The sequence below is a fragment of the Coccinella septempunctata genome, chromosome X (assembly GCF_907165205.1).
Source record: "Coccinella septempunctata chromosome X, icCocSept1.1, whole genome shotgun sequence".
NCBI classification, from domain to species: Eukaryota; Metazoa; Arthropoda; class Insecta; order Coleoptera; family Coccinellidae; genus Coccinella; species Coccinella septempunctata.
Window position 1 is genome coordinate 21822479 of NC_058198.1, and position 18347 is coordinate 21840825.

At 34.4% G+C, this 18347-nt stretch overlaps 1 long non-coding RNA gene across 1 annotated transcript; it reads left to right on the plus strand.

Annotated features, from left to right (window-relative positions):
• The first annotated feature begins 3477 nt into the window (after nucleotides 1-3477).
• On the plus strand, nucleotides 3478-15443 carry LOC123321958. Its single transcript, XR_006538994.1, has 2 exons — nucleotides 3478-8688; nucleotides 8771-15443. It is a non-coding gene; the product is annotated as an uncharacterized LOC123321958 (long non-coding RNA).
• The last annotated feature ends 2904 nt before the right edge of the window (nucleotides 15444-18347 follow it).

Consider the following 18347-nt stretch of genomic DNA (forward strand, 5'->3'; position numbering starts at 1 on the left):
TGGACGAGCCGTCCCTCCGCCGACCAGTGGGAGTGGCCGGCCGTTCATCTGTCAGCCGTGGTGGACCTGGAGAAAACCCCGTCGCCACCGTCCGATGGTCCGTGGGTGACCCGCCTACCGCTGGACCTGGCATCCAGACTGCGAACCGTGCAGAATCCCTCAGAATGGACGAGGAGTCTGAAGCGGAGGGTGCGGGCACTATTGCCAGAGGGAAGAGAAGGCTCCCGAGTCCGCCACCGCTTCAGATTCCCGTCCAGCACCGTGCGCCGACTCTGGGTGCCGCCGGACTCTGACAGGACCGGGGAATCGTGAGGTAGTCCGTGTCTAGTCCCAGTGGGACTGAGGGAATCGAAAAAAAAATTTTGTTTTAATAATCACATACAAAATTAGTATCACACTCACCTGTCTCTTTTTCTAGAAAGAACTGACCGTTGAGGCCCCGAATTGTCCCCTATCCGACACCGCAATGGTGGAAGATAACATTGAGGTGGAAATCCTAGACCGTCTCGACAGTGAGCTGTGATTTGTGGACCCCGAGGAGGTGGACATGCTCGAGGATCCACCCAGACCGGTCCCCTTACCGTTGGGAGCAGCGAAGGCCTTCCTCCGCCCGACGCCGAATACCGCCGCCGGTTACTCCGCAACACCGTCCCCAGCGCTCGGATCGGCGTTTCGTAATTTCACATTATACATTTTGTTAGCGCATTTACTCAAAACTATTCCGGCTCTTTTCTCAGATGGAGAACGTTTGGAATTGATGGACCCTTATTCAATACTGGCAAGCGCTACTGAGTACTATACACAGAGCGCAACCAAGTATGAAACGGTATCCGATTCAATCCCCTCCAGATAGAAACCCTGACGAAGACAATAGCATATGTCCCGTATTTTCTCTTATTCAGAACGTCGATTCGCTTTGCGAACAACAGGCGTTTGACGAATTGAGAAGTCCGGGAACAGGTTCGGATCACGGCAGAAATGATGCCAGCGGTACAATAATAAAGAATGATCACGCCTAAACGGAGATTCAATGAATACAACAATAAGGATAAATTCAGATGCATATCACCCGTTGATATGAATATCAACAAGGAAAAAAAAGAAGCTTTGTTGCTCTGATCAGGTCAAATGAGACCGAAACCATGGTCAGCATCTGCTTTTCTCCGATGGGACGTACTCCATTTGGCGCCTGATGCTGGCAAATTGGCTAGCTCGATTCAGACCGTAACACTTGTTGATATTCATATCAGCCGTTGGTATGCATCTGAATTTATCCTTATTCATGAATTATGAACACTTACTCTAATTTTTATATTTGGTCTTTTTCTACTTCATAATTTTCATATCAAAATACCTTCGAAAACGCTACCTACACAGAATCGAGATTTACCAAGAGTATCTTTTTGGAGTAAAATTAATAATAATGTTTCACTGGAAATTTTGATTAATAAATCTAAACTCGAAAAGCTGTTGTTCAATTCTACTTTGTACAAAGCAGGTAACAAGCTCATTCTATGCGAGTCAGATATAAAAAAAATTCATGAGAGTTGTCAATTTATTATTGCAACATATTTGTACCTATAATTTTTTTTCAAAGCCCTTCACCTTGAATACGGAAGGCGATACAAAAATTTTCTTCCAAGCAAACCCCAATTATTTATCAGTTTTCTACCTATCCTAGAGAAGGGGTCACCCTTTTTATACCTTAACACCCTTCATAATCAAATCATTTATTGGTCTCTCAGGACATGAAAAATCTATTAGACAAGTCAGAAAAGATATTAAGCTTGAAGGTACATAGCATCTTCAGAAACATCATTTAAAAATTCATAAACAGCATAATAGCATTTTTTAAAAAACAAAGTTTTTACACTCCCCTTGAATTGAATGATTGAATAATTTTATGACCTGATACATGGGCGACATCTCAAATTTTTTAGATTTATGTTTAGATATAAACATTACTGTTCCACTTCTAGTAATGTAGTTGTGAAAGCTAGATAATTGAGGAAGGCTTTTCTCTTTCTCCTGGATATAAAATTAAAATAGAAGATAAAATGAGTACACTATTTTGTACAGAAACTGGTCTATAGGACGACCTTGGACTTATATTATAGATCATACGCAGAATAAGTTTCTGTATAATATGAAATGGATCACGCTTTCATAGTGAGGCAGGTAAATAATTAACTAATTCAGATGCATAACATCCGCAGATAATGGAATCAACGAATATTACGATCTAAATCGAACTAACAAATGGGATTAAAGCATATGGATGCATACTGCTATCTTCGCTCTGAGAGTTAGGAAATTGAATTGGGTTGGTTCCCGTTTCTCTGCCCGCTACTGAAATGAAATAAAAGTCATAGTTCATAGCCTTTCGTTGTTAAATGAGTTTTGTTGCTCTGACGAGGTCAAATAACCAATAACCATGGTCAGCATCATTGGACCTTTATACATCTTTATACAATGTCAGCATCTACTCTTTGTCGACGAAATGAAATTTCTGGTGATACTTCAAGCGATGGCAGTTTGTTAGTTCGATTTAGATCGTAACATTCGTTGATTTCATCATCTGCTTTCTGTATAATGAAAACCCTACCAGCATCTGAAGAATTTGTCCACAGAAGTACGTTGTAAGAAAACCAAGCTGTAGTAGATATTGATTAGAGATTAAATAGGTAGCAAGTGTCTTACTCTATTTATAGCGAAATAAGAGCTATTCAATTTACTGCAAACCGAATCAATGTGATTGAACCATCTCAGATTTTTATCCAAAAAAATTCCAAGAAATTTTACAGTATCATTGGATGTGAAAACTGTATCAAGGTGGCGAAGATTAAGTTTCTCAGTGCACCAATAGATAGAAAAATGAATAATGACGTTCTTATCGATGTTAATGACAAAATTATTGCTGTGGCACTATTTTACGAAAAAACCTAATAAAAATCCACATCATATTTGGAGCTCTTCCAAAAAAAAAGCTCTAACAGCAAAAGAGGTGTCGTCAGCAAACCAAACTACTTAACCCATCTTTGTACACGATAGTAAACCGTTTTGTGAACAAAACTGGGACAACTCATCTCTTAGATTTTAAGTCAGTTCGTTAATGAAAAGAAGGAACACCAGATGTCCTAAAACGAATCCCTGTGGTATTCCTAATTTCGAAGTATAGTTCAAAGTAAACTCGGATGATAAAGTATCCCCGACTTAGACGTTTGCTGATCTTTTCTCAAGATAACTCCCCAACCACTCCAGGAATATACCTCTGAAACCTAGGTTATAACATCTAATATATAAAATTCTCGTGTCATAGTTTTCGTTACCATACTCCTCCGAAACGGCTTGACCGATTTTGATGAAATTTTTTGTGCTTATCCGGTATCTATGAGAATCGGCCAACATCTATTTTTCATCCCCCTAAATGTTAGGGGTAGTCCACCCCTAAATTTTTCATTTCATTTTTTGGACAAAATTTTTAATTTCTATTTTTTTATGATACAACATACAAAAATACATACAATCCTCAATTTTCACCCTTCTACGATCAACCCTTATTTTTTAATAGCCATTTTAGTAATTTAATCATTTTTCCTCTCCGGTCGAAAACTGATCAATCATCATTTAATTAGTTATCCCCGCCAGATGTCTACAGGTGTCACTTCTGACCCGGTAAACAGCACGAACGAACGAACGAACGAACGAATGAATGAGAACGAAGCCGGTCTCCTTTCTTTCTCACTCCCTACACAGTTGTCAGCCATCATTATTGTTTAGGAAATTATTTATACGGCAAAACAACGTTTGCCGGGTCAGCTAGTTTTTCTATAATAAAGTTGAAAGAGAGGGTGTCAAGAGCCCTAGAGAGGTCAAAGAACAATCCAGCAACATAGAAACCACCATCAAGACATTCGTATACATATTCAGTGAACTGAACAGCTGCCGACTGCGTTGAATGGCCAGATCTGAAGCCATGCTGGGAATTATTCAAAATATCATATTTGTCAACATACTTAGTCATTCTGCCGAGGATTATCTTTTCGAAAACTTTCGAAAAAGAGTTCAGAAGAGAAATTGGTCTGTAATTGGTAATATCACGCATGATATTTATTTTAAAGATTGAAATGACCGTAGCCTTTTTTAACAATGAAGGGAAAATGCCTTGGTTTACAGACAAATCGATACACTGTGCATAATGCTGACATATCGGGCTTCTGGCAGAGACAGAATTCGGACCAGAAATTTTATTATTTAATAAGTAAATGATAAATGGATTGACCACACTTGTACTACCCCGCCAGAAGCTCATAAATTATTAACCATTTTTCTTTCTCGAAGAGGTCTTCTTAATCCTTCAGATGTAGTGAGTATATAAAATTTTACATTTCGGTGAAAAGTATATTCGTCTGCTGTTAGAAAGTCGAAATGTTTTGCAAAGCAAAATAAATTCAGAACGAAAGATTACAGACAATGTTATCGATCAATTTTTTTCCAATACAAATCTTTTCAGACTTAAGCACCCTAGGACTCAAAGGTATGTTGCGGGAGAATGTCACGAAATTCAAATCATACGGAAAATTACCAATATCTATTATTTGTGCCAAATGACCCCCCATGCCAAACGCTCAAATTTAGAGTTGCATAGAACGAGTGCCACAATACGACAAAAAATTAATGTATTTTATTTAGGAACTGTTGAATTTGGTCTATGTATATATTGTTATATTCATGAAAATTGTATTGCTTTTTGTATTACACTTTTTTGTTTGTTTGTAAGAGTGTCATCATTCCTACAATCAACACAACGAAGTTGCCGGATATCTTTTTAGGGCAGGTCTGAAATCAGATGTAATATTGATGATATTTATAATCGTCATAGTGGATAAGCTCATTCATTATTTATGAAAGAAATGTGTATATAGTTCAGTCCTTGTTTCATCACACCAGAAGAAATCGAAACATGCCACAAAAACATGATTTGACTAAAATAAAGAAACTAAATTGCATGATTACCACACCTAGTTTAGCTCACACAATAGCTCCTTCACAAAGTTGAAGGTAGGTGAAATTAATTAACTTGGTTAAACTATCACTCTATTGAAATAGCGAAACAATTGTAGTGGTGGTAAAAACTTGATGGAAATAATGTAACTCAGTTTCTTCAGTTTTATTTTTTTGTATCAAGTACCCGCCATATCAATTCGATATGTTTTTAATATGAAAAAAAACTTTTCAGGCTAAACTGAAAATAAAATTGGTGAAATGAAGAGAGAATAAATCGAAGTAGGATTAGACTGCTTGAAATTGGTTCCGTAGGTTCTAAATTTGATCGGCTTCACATTATTACCAACAGCTGATGGATATCATGATGAGTATTTTCAATGGCTTATGAACCATTCTGGGAATACCACGATTTCTCTAAATTTCTCTAAGAATAAGTGATTTTGAAAACTATTAGAAAGTTCCAATCCATCTGTGGAAGCTATGTATTTCATGGTAAAAGGTTGAGCCGAACCATACAGAATACTTTCGTGGTCTTCATCCAGAGAATGTCCCCTGTGTAATATTTATTCGGTATTGATCCACCACTTCAACATATTAATGCTCCTTTCACTATTACTTCCGATGAAGTTCATTGACCAATAAAAATCTGCTCTTTTCTCACAGGAATATCGGACCATCATTGTAAGTTTAATAGGTAGCAGCAATCTACACCTGGCGAAGAACACCTAGGCAGACTCTCCGTAGATATGATCAGTGAGTGAACCATAACACCGTTTATTTAGGAACTACTGAATGTACATTGACCTCAAGCAACCTGTAAGGCACCGAAAAATAAACTATGAAACAAATCGCAGTGTTCCCTATTACTTGCCATTTATTTATTAGGCTGAAGAATGTGGACAGATTCACATAATATGATTTTTATTTTCATCAAAGATACCTTGTTTGATCATGGAAACCTCTCAAATCAAGTTTGGATCTACAGTACCGATTACAAACCACACAATAGGTGAAAGAAGAAAAGAGATATCTCGAATTCCAATAATGATCCAATAAGTTTTTGCTCATTATGCATGTTCAAACTTCAATCTATCTGATAACAAGGAACTGGAGAACAGTAATTCATACGAGACAACAAGTGAGTTAAATTAATTTCTTCAAATTAATCTACATTAAAAACTAACGTGTTGTATGCAAAATTTCATTCCATTTTGATTGGGATTCAAATGATAACACTTGCCAGAAAATTATGTAATTTGCTAGCGCGCTATTCAATCCATAGCAATAAGATCAAGATGACGTTTATCTACTATTACTTGGTTTTTTATTGAACTTGTGAATTAAAAATAAATAATTCACAGAGTGGATAAACGTAGTTGCTAAGGGTAGAATAATGTTGTCTCAAAATGTCAAAACGTCGGAACTTTAAAAATTATTTGCTAGGCGCATTATATTCATTGAAAGGAAAGATTCATGAGATAATCGTCACAAATCTGATTTCAGCTCTTCAAAAAAGAGAACTTTTGAAAATATCTTCCAAATTATGATCATTACCTAGATTCAACAGTCCCTATCGTGTATCATAAGGAATAAATGTAAAACCCTACATTACTCGCGTGGTCTACGATTGTAGACCATACCTATTCGAACGATAAAAAATAAATGTTGAAATCTAAGGCATTGAAGTTTTCTCGATTTCCTCTCAAAGAGAAGCATTATTTTATCACAAAGTTTCAATTATATGAATAACAAGTGGTCAAATAAACGATATCATCATAGATAATCTTTGAAATATATCAACGTAATATTTAAAGTTAAAATAAATATGGTCTACACTTGTAGACCACGCGAGTAAATACGATCTAAAAGAGGGCGCGACTAACGCAGGGTTAAAAGTATAATAGCCCATAGCCCTAGAAAGTATGAGGCTAGTATAACTCAAGGTTTTCTCTTGAAGTTTTTAGAAGCATAAATTTTCCATATCCCGATAAAAATAGATTACACTCTCGTCAGTCTCGTTAAAATTAGTTTAATCATCGTTTTAAGTTTTTGTTTCTCTTTGTTGCAATTCAGTATACAGAAATGCCGAGAGAAAGAACAATTTTTTGGATATAATTCAGGAAGATGATGGCCTAAATGCAGCGGACTTGATTGTTTATGGCATTCCCAGGAGAAATAGGAGAATATGATACAGGCTCGGGAATATTATACCAGAGTACATTATATTCATAGCTTTCATGACATATTGTTCTACAAATTAATCTGCGTCAGTGAGGATGAACTGAATGTGTAGTAGCACGTTGGCGCACGTCAATGTTTTACATCCAAACAAGGCGATTTTACGTAGGGCTATTCGGATAAAGCAAAGATTATAGAGAATAACTAACTCTATAATCTTTGGGATAAAGCTCATTTTGTCTCATTTGCACAAGCAGTTATTGAAGGAAGTTCTTTGAATAAGTGAAACAGTCATGTACTTCTTCTCCTTGTGAGTGAGAAAATGCCGAAGATTTTGAAGATTTATGATTCTAATCCTAACCTAAAAGTTTCTGGAACTCTTGTCCGATGGTTTGATTGCTTATAATATATAACCGTTGAAAACATTGGATACTAGATATTTTCCAGGTTGCAATTAATTACTTGGATGATTATTATATGTTGGGTTCCTCGCTGATAACAGTATAGTATCATTATTATCTGGATGGGAAAAAAAGTTGAAAAAGTTTCGAAAATTGATCGGTTGCCAAAGTTTTTAATGAAAATACGACAAAATTACTCCCATCAATACTTGGCCCAAAGTTTCACAAGTTTCTGTCAAGATGCATACAAATGACATCTAAAACTACACCCCCACCAACCCTCTGAAGTTGAATTATCTTGATGCAGTAACAAGTGTAACAAAAAACCGTTGCTCTGGGTTTTAATGGAAATGGGTTGTTACCAACATGCCGAACACGACATATAGGGTGAAATATTGTGTTCATCAAAAACTACCCCCCTTACAACCCTCTGAAGTTGAACTATGTTGATACAGTAAAAAGTGTAAAAAATAACCTTTGCTCGGGGTTTTTTTATGGTAGTTGTTACCAACATACCGAACACGATATATAGGGTGAAATAATTTGTGCATCAAAAACTACCCACCCCCCACCAATGGGAATCTAGATTGAAATTGGATATGGAATGATCATATAGACGATGTTTGTAAAAAGATAAACTCCTCCTATTCTGCTATTGGTAGAATCAAAAAACTGTTTCCTCTCGAATCTCTTCTTCAAGTGTATTACTGTATGTGTTACCCTCATATGACTAACAATTTCAGGGACACTCACAGGTTTCTAAATTCTGAGAGTTAGTGAAGAGGATATGATTGTGTGGTGTTTTTTTCTGTGTTGTATTGTTGATTCACCTTGATATTGGTCATTGCTGGGTATTGTAGACTTCGATAATTAAAAATAAGATATGAAACACTTCTCTGTGGTTTTTGTTTTGTTGAGTTGAGGTTGACATTTGTCTTTCTGGAAATTTCCTTTAAGAACTGACAGATTATCCTGACTTGAATATTAAATGCTTGAACGTTTGGCTAATTTAGATGAGTTTACTTTCATTGACTGATTCTTCACAAATATATTGACTCGATGACTTTTTTGTGTTGGTCATATGATTTCATGGAACCAATTTGTAAGTCCTGTTTTTTAAATGAGTTTGAATATCTTATTATCCAGGAAACTCACAGTTTTCTTATTGTTATTTCTTTTTGTAGATCTTCATGGTTTTGGAAAATGGCGAATACCGAAACATGTTAAACCTAGATAAAAAAAATAAGGTCCACATTTTCGAGGAGTTTTGACTTTATTCCCCTTCTATTATTCTCATTTGGTGCGGTACGTTCCACTTACTAGGGTTGTCATTTGCCAGAAAAAAATGATTAGGATGATTTTCAGCTTATATCCGCGAGCGTTCTGTCGACCTTATTCTTCTGAAAAATGATATGAACTTTAGAAAACTATCAAGTCACTATTCTTACTCGACTAGAAACAGTGACGTCTTAGTTCTTCGCGGGCACAGGACGTCGAAGTTCGCACCTACCTATCAAAGAATTATTATGTTCAATCATTTACCAATCTCTATAAAAAGTGAGAATATCAGCCAATTCAAGAAAATACCATTAAACGTTATATCGTATAAAAGTTACCATTCCGTAAGTGAATATTTGAAGGATGAAGAGTTAGAATTATAATTCAAAATTATTTCTTTTTTCTGTTATTTTTGTTTTGTTTTTGCTTTGAATAAGTGCTATTATTAGTTTGCTTTTTTGTCTTCTTAACTATGACCTGTCCTATACTTGTTTGTCTGAAAGGATCAATAAATGCTATTATTATCAACAAGGAAATGCCGCAGATGGGCTCGCATTAGTTGAAATGCCAATTCCAAAAAGAATCATATCACTAGCAGTGGATGTGATGAATATTCTCTAATAAATGAGCTCGCAAAAAAGGTTTCTGTTCTCTTTTACCACTGAATAAAGAATAGCTTTATGTTTCAAAAATTTTAAGTGATTACAGAAATACACTCTAGGTTCATTGAGACGTCACGTTTTCTCACCAGTTAACTGAAAAAACGCTATGTGCAGAAGAATTTTGAGAGTTAGTTATTTAATTTTGATAGGCGGATAGAAAGTGTTTATTATGTGGGGCTTCTGAGTCAGAAATAATTTTGTTTTCCATAGAACCCCGAAAGGTAAGAAAAATTGTTCTTTTAAACCGTCGTTTAAACCCAAGATATTTTAAGAAAAACTATATTTTCTTTCGCGGGAATCAGTTGTGGATGCAAACTCTGGGTTTGAGATAATTTGTTGTTAGAAGGCCTCAACAACCATTCCAATTTCACAGAAACTCAACCGAAATGCTAAACCCATGGCTTGGGTAATCCCTTCTGAACATTGATCTTCATGATCTTTCACTTCGTGAATTTGGGAATATATACACACCTAGTTGATGAAGATGATATGGAAGCCGCTAATACTTCATCACAGAAGCCTAAATTTGGTGAAATAATCGAATTTTGGAGTTGATTGTCCGGTGCTTGATGGCAACTATGTCCATTGAACATATCATCTACTTTTTTCTGCTTCCCAAAAAGCCAATTCCAATCTGTCATTTTCTGATCGATTTATCTGCGTGGTCGATTCGGCGGAGACATTTGATTCTCCGAGGCCCAAAATCCTTTCAAATTTTTCATCGCTGAGTTGACCATGACGATCGAAAATCATTCCTAAGTTGTTAGATATGGAAGAACCAGGTTGATTGATATTATTCGACTCAGCAAAGATTTTGGCTTCTTTCAGACGCTAAATCTTTTCGAATTCCTCTTTGCTGAGTTGTTGTGGTGATGGCTGAGGTTCTGAAGTTATTCCGAAGATGTCAGACACTCAATAATCAGAGATTCTGTCTTTTTCCACACACAAAATCCTTTCGAATTCATCATCGCTGAGTTGAGGAGCAGATTGCTGTGATCCGAAACTCATTCCGGAGGTGTTTTAGGGACATTTTGGATTATTACTCTAGTTTAATTGAAGGTTCGAAGAACCCGAAGAACTGACCTGTATACTTGCATACCTTTTCTATTGTTATTCATTTCGGATTATTTCATAAATAATAACTGTTGCAATATTACTGACTAGATAGGGTCATCTGTGTGTTAGAGTGTTACTCGTGGAGATTATCGATCAATTCATTGAAAAACGTCAGTATAATACGCATCTTCATTCTCATAAACCTGAAACCCATTACATGGCGATCCTGCAGGCCTGATGTCCTAGCAAAGATGAACTGCAGAGTGTCGTATATCAAGTAATATTCCACCGGTAGAACTGTCTGTCAGTTATGAGTTTTAAAAAGAAGAAACATGGGAAGTAGTCATTCCAAGGACACCACCCAAGAGGTAAACAAAAATGGAGCGGTAAATTCGAACTTTATTGTGCAAGAGAGTGAGTAGAATATCTCAAAGGACATGAAAATTGTGATTTATCTCATTTTGGTTTTGTCAATTTTGGCTGCTCAATATGTTGTTCAAACTCTACAAGACACATAAGAAAACTATGATGAGGAGAGTAAGACGGGAGGCTGCCACATCGATGTCATCAATATCAGCAGAGTAGTGATCCTCGATTAAAACAATCCGCGCAGTAGTGGAGCGCCGTAACTACATTTACGAAAAGGGTGAGCAAATTGAAGAACATGCATATTCTTTTTTGTATTATATATTGAACGAAAAACAGTGAATCAAACTGTACGCTCTTGTACAAATAGTTTGATAAGAAATCTGTGTACGAAAATACTTCGTCCCGGAAAGAATCCGTGTTGACTCTCTTTTATCGACGACTTCAGATTATAGAACAGACCGTTCAAAACAATACTGTAAATATTTTGCTGCATACCGATATCTTGCAGACTCCCCGATAGTTTTCAACAAAGTTCCTTCCACCAGAATTCTTTAAATTGGTATCAATAATGCAGTTTTCCATGCATTGGGAAATTCCCCAGATCTGATGGACTCATTGAATAATTTTTTAAGAGGATAACATAAGGTCTCACAACAGTTTTTGACGACATATGATGGGTAACCATCAAAACAAACTCCTTAGTTTTTAATATATTTCCAAAAGCTCTTAGAACTAGTTTTCACTTCATCTTGAATAGTATTCAAATACATCTATGTTCTTTCCTTATTAATTCTTCGCTTTTTTTTCGAAAAAATCTGAATTTATCAAAATGATATTTATGTCCAAATATTTTCCATTTTTTATGCATCTTTTTTCTGTGTGCGTTATCAGTTGAGACGGACAAAAATGAAGGAAATTTTCTATTTCTTAATGAAACTTTCGGAATATACAAACTCGCACCCTCCGACAAAGCCACATAAAAATTATCAGTAGCTTCATTCATTGTTAAGTGATCATGAAAAATATCTTGATTCAAATATGCAAGATAAAAATGCAATCTACTATGTGTGTGGATACATGGTGAAAAATTTCTCAAGATCCATAACTGCGAAAGTTATAGGGATATACTTTTGGATAAAGAGAAACTGTTGATAGGTGAGCATCAAATGTTCACCTATATGAAGCAGAACGAGTCAATTACGCATGACCAAGGATTGCTATATACTTCTGAAAGCCTATACGATTATGTTCAGAAGCAGAAGTTATTCATAATGAATATTTTAAAGAGCTCCTGCATAGTCGAAGAATTGTCAAAGACTTAATTTATGTGGTGCGGAAAACTCATGAAATTTATTTTAATCTTTGTTCTCCTGAGGCAAGCGATGAATTTTTATTTATGTTTATTGGATGCCATTGGAAAGTTCGCTTCGAAAACCAAGGGAAGCAGAAAAGTGCTATAAAAAAAGCGAAAACTAAAAAATATTGCACTCCTGTATATTATTATGTATTTATATCATTATTTGAGTAAAAAAATAACAAAAACAGAGAAGCCCACCACTTCGGGACTCCCAGGGAAACCACCAAAACGCTGGTATGAGAGCTGGACTTCGGCATCCCAAGATGGAAACACCGGACTGAGTCCTAAACGAAGAGAAAGAAGAAGAAGGAAAATATATTCAACGATTCATTTCAATTCATCTTTTTTTTAATGAAGTGCAATTCCTTCTTATGTATGAATGAAAGTATTATACTCTACTAAGCTGAAAGGCATTGAAAAAGTGAAGAAAGACAACGATTAGCAGGTCTTATTCGATTACTGTATCAAAAAAATTGTGTTGAAAGGTTTATTTAACGGCAGTTCAATCATGATCACATGGTATAATTAATCGGTGGAGAAACTGTTAATTTTATTTTGTATGAGAATTTTGTGCTTCTTCGAAAGGAAAAATGACTATATGATTTTCCGTTAATGTGTAATATTTCATTATTTTTATTATGTATTTAACAAATTCTGCGTAACAATTATTTCAAGTCCTTAGTGTTAGAAATCAATTTGCCAGGAATTGAGAAGGTTTTTCATCATTCCAAATTTTTTTTCTCTTTTATTTCCAATTACAGAAGGGATAATGGAATCAGATACGAAATCTAAAAACAAAATTCTAGAGCTAACTGAAACCAAGTGCACTGATAGACAAATCAAGCCAATACGTGAGATTTGCGAATAATTATAAGGATCTAAAAGAATACAATGTTGAAACAGAGGAAGAATCGAGCGATTCGGAGTGGGAGAATTACGAGGAATAGAGGAAAGAGCAGATGTATCTTTCACTCATATCGGATATCCAAGATGTTAATCATCTGATATACGTATCGACTAATTGGAAATAAACTCAAAAATAAATACATATATAATTACATAATCCTAACCATAATTAGGTCAAATTGGACTTTTGTTTGTTCCCTATTTGAATATACAATAGTCATGCAGATCATAATATTGAGCAATAGTGCGGCCAGTGTGTGTGCATTTTTATCTTTTATATAACTCTATGTTTATATCTATGTATTTATAGAGAAATGTTACTACTTTATTCAAGACTATCTGAATGAAGATGGACTGCATTAATCTTTGTATTACTGTCACTGTATAATTTGTTATTTTTTTTCTTGCTACCAATGACCTGTCCCATATTGAGAGGATCAATAAATGTTATTATTATTATATTATTATCATTATGTTTCAAATATCCATTCATTCGAGATGCAGTTCAGAATTAATTCAGTAGCCCATCCAGTAGCCATTGAGTTAAGTTGCTTAGCTCTCATTATACAGAGTACTCTCTAGTCACCGTTGTACATTTACAAAAATAGAGTTTGTTTTTAAAAACAGAGTTCTCATAATAAAAAGTAAAATGATATCAATAAAAACCGGTAACGAATATACTACCCAACTATGGTAAAAAACAGTGTTTGGTGCTTTTGCATTCTCACACTGTTACACCTATTACAACATATAAAAGCAGTAACATTGTCCATAATTCTTTAGAAAAACCAGAAAACAGTTACTGCTTTCAAGTTAGATTCGACCAAATACAACACAAAAAGCAGTATTCTCTGTCAAAGCAAGTTCAAAAGGCAATAAATTTAAGAGCAAAAAAACAGTAACTTGTAGGTGTTGCCCTTTTAATGTTGCTTCATTGAAATCATTAGGTTGTAATTTTGAAAATTTTAATTAATAATTTACATACTCGGATTGTCTCTAAGTTTCAAAGGATTCATTTCTTTTCTGAAAATGGTTCCCATAAATAAGTTTCAATTCGATCATGGAGTTTGAGGGAAACAGCCAATCAAAGCATAAAAAATATTAGGAAGGGCACAAAAAATCTTGTCTCCTGGCCCATATTTTGAATTTCGCCACTGCGTCTCTTCATATAGTCCAAATCAATAGTTAAATACGCAGCTAGGGAAGATGAAGAAAGTTTCAAGATTCATTTGGATTCCATAAATGCTGAATCATCACTATTACTTACATTTTCATAATGAAATATGTAATAAATTTTTAACTTGAGATCACCTACTACTGAAAATGAGATCGCGGGGAAGAATCCATTTCAATTTTTTTGGAGATATCTCAACGTCTTTACTGAATGATGATAATTGAAGGTTCTTCTATGGATTTGAATCGAAACATCCACAGATAATGATTTTTCGAAATTAGGAATATAAAAATACATATTATTTTTAACTTTCTTAATCTCCCATCTAGATACATCAATTTTAATTGAATAATTATTCAGGAGGTTTTCAAAATTTTTGTTCGGTTCTAGAGATACCTCTATATGATGCATACAGGAGGTTCAACTGGTGTATATAACTTAGAGTCAACAATGCCAGAGCCGAAGAACAAAGCAAATAGGAAATTTTAGATGAAATAAAATTCAATTTTCCATTTTTTCAAGAAACACAAGTAACACGGCATTAACAACATGGTGATCCCTTCAATAAAATCGATGTAGACTCATTATGAGAACTTGAGTGATCCAAAAAAAATCTGCTTGTGAGAATGTTAGTAATGACTTGCTGAGCTGAGCCAGAGATTTTCGATTACTACAAAGATGATTCCGAATAAATGGAAATTTCTTGTCAGAAGATATAAAATGGCCAAAGACCAGAAAAAAAGGTGGAAAGAGCCCCGAGCAGGTTTTTATTTTTTGATGAGATGGATGCTTATCTGGGTAATAAATTCAGTAATAAATGTCCATATGCCCTGCAGAGCAGTTTTGTTGATGACATGTTAAGTCTCAAAACATGTTAATAATTAACTGCTTTGTCAGATCAACATTGTGGAAAGAAGTCTTAAAGTGAAATTTAATATGCATAGAATCGGTATACTTTCATACCTTTTAGTGTATGGCAAAATTATGAACGTAAACTTTATTTCAGAGAATACTAGATATTCTGAGCCTGCAGTATTCATTGATACAATCATTACTGGCTTTTCCAAACCCTCAACATCCATCCTCACCAAACCCTCAACTTTCTTCCTTTCCAAACCCTCAACCTCCATCCTTTCAAGACTTTCCACCTCCTTTGTCCCCAGTGATCCTGCAACACCTTCCACCTCATCCGGAGGTGGATAGAATCAAGGAGGAAAACAAAATGATACAGCATAGGCAGGAGATGGAAATTAAAAGACAAAAAATTAAGTTGGAGGAAAGGAAGGTTGAAATCCTTGAGGAGTATCTGCGCCACTTGAATAACGAGAAATCGAATCGAGAAAACTATAATGAACAATAATTTCGAGTAATTTTTATGATATTTCTAATGCCAGAAATTAAGAGAGGTCTAAACCGTTTTATTGGTCAGTTCAAAAAGAAAAAATGAATATCTTAGATCAGAAACCATTATCATTATCATCATCATAATTCAATTCAATCAGTAAGCCACGTCGGAAAGTTAGAAATTTTTTTATTCGTCAAACGAAAAATAAAATTTTTCATTCAGAAACAAATATTCATTTATGTTCTTATTTTTCCAAGGTGCAATTATTTTTTCTATGAATTTCCATATCAAGAAATTTCTCGCAGAGTTTCGCCATTGGCTACAATTCGTATATATTCATTCCTATTCATATAATTACATAATCCTAACCCTTATTAACTTAAATTAGACTTTTGTTTGTTACTCATTTGAATCTACATATAGCCATACCATATTAATATTACGCAATAGTGCACCTGCATCCTTATCTCTTTTAAGATAACCCAATATTATAAATATCAATTCATTCAGGATGCAAGAGGAGAATTAATTCAGAAGTCAATCAGTTACTTTGCTTGTCTCATTACCTAGAGTAGTCTCTAGTCACTGTTGTAAATTTCCAAAATAAAGTTTGTGTTTTTTAAAAACGGAATTTTCATCGTAAAAAATATAATTGGCGACGAGGTCTGGGATTGTGCCAATTTGTGTGAAAAGCAGAAAACCTGGAATTGTGCCTGAAAAGCTGAGAATCCAGAGCGTCCACGAATTGTCAGTATCAACTGTCCAGCACAACCAAAGAACAAGGTGAAACCCGTAGGAGTCCGATTGATCGAGTAGCGCCCTTCGACGACTTCAAAAGACAACTTTAAGGAATACAACGTGGTGAGCAAGTCCTGAATTTTTTCCCCCAGTCTAATAACCTGGCCCAAAGTTATCATTCTTTTTCCCCGTTTTGAGCGTAAAACCGGTACCAAAGTTTTTTCTAGGTTTCTTCTAAAAAACCGATTATCAAAGTTTTTCCTAGGTTTTTCTTTATTAAAACCGATTTCAAATAGTTTTCTCTAGGTTTCTTTCAAAAACCGATAATAACGTGAATTTTTAATATTGAATAATTATTTAAAATAACGAAATCTCAAGATTACTTCAATTAAGCATTTCTCCTTCAAAAAGAATAAAAAAGTAAATAAATTTAAAATGGCTACGGAAAGAATAGATTTGTCTATTGCAGAAAAATTTGGCATGCTATTACCTCAATTTTCAGGTATAGAAAATGAGTTGCATTCGTTTATTCAAAATGCTGAAGATTATTTAATGATGTTCGCTAATGAGAATCAAATTGTTAAAAAATATTGCTTTGCTGTCGTAAAATCGAAATTAATTGATAGAGCTCGTGCTGAAGTATTAACTTCCGATATTCCTAATAATTGGGAACTTCTCAAGCAATTTCTCTATACTAAATTTGGAGATCTTATCAACCTAGACGTATTAATCCACCAGTTACAATTTTTAAATAAAAAGCCACATGAAGATTTATTGAATTTTATAGAACGTATAATTGCTTTAAAAATACGAATTAATTATCGAATTGATGCAGACCCAATGACTGATCCAGAAAAATTACTGTATAAAACGAATATTCTAAAAATTTGCAAAACAGTGTTAATTTCAAATTCACCCTCCGAATTAAGAACGCATTTAATTATGAATAATGACTATAGCTTTGATGATACTATAAATGCTGTAAAAGATTATATTTCTTATTTAGAACAATATGAATTACTCGATAGAAGCAGACGGAATAAGCCTCAACCAATTAAGAATAACTATTCTAATAATTTTAACCAAAATAATCGAAAAATGAATTTTACACATTTCAATCGCCCAGCAAATAATTACAATCGTCCCGCTAATAATTTCAATCATTTTAATCATTCTAATCAAAATAATCAAAGAAATGCGCAATTTCCTTCGCAACCGATACACTTCAATCAACGTCCAGTAAAATATAACTATCCGACAAATCAGCAAGTATTTGGAAATCGATATAATAAAAATGATAATCAAAATGTTTTTAAACCAAATCCTAATTATCGAAATAATAGTCCTCCAGAAAGAATGTCCATTCAAAGTAGAAATTATCCTCAAAAACGTCCAAATTATTCTTCACAATATGATGTAAATCCTCAAAGAAGATTCGTAAATGAAAATCCAAAACCTAATTTTACGTTTGAAGAATTAACTCATGTACAATCTATTTCTAAAGATCCTGATCGTTATCCTAGTAATGAAAATTTTCACGAAATGCCTCAAGAAGAGCCATTGACCTAAATAATTCATTAGATCACTCTAATCAATTACCTTATATTGAATTTTCAAATCCAAAATGTAAATTATTAATTGATAGCGGATGTTCAGTTTGTTTAATAGATCCAAAATTTGCGTACAATAATTTCCCTAAAAATATTTTCAAAGAATCGACTACATTAACTGCTTGTTTTAGAAAGCAAACTTCTGACGAAAAAGTTTTACTACCATTATTTTCAGAGTTTAGAACAGATGATTTTCATCCTTTTATTTTGTATAAATTTCATAAAAATTATGATGGTTTAATTGGTGCAGATTTCTTGAATAAATA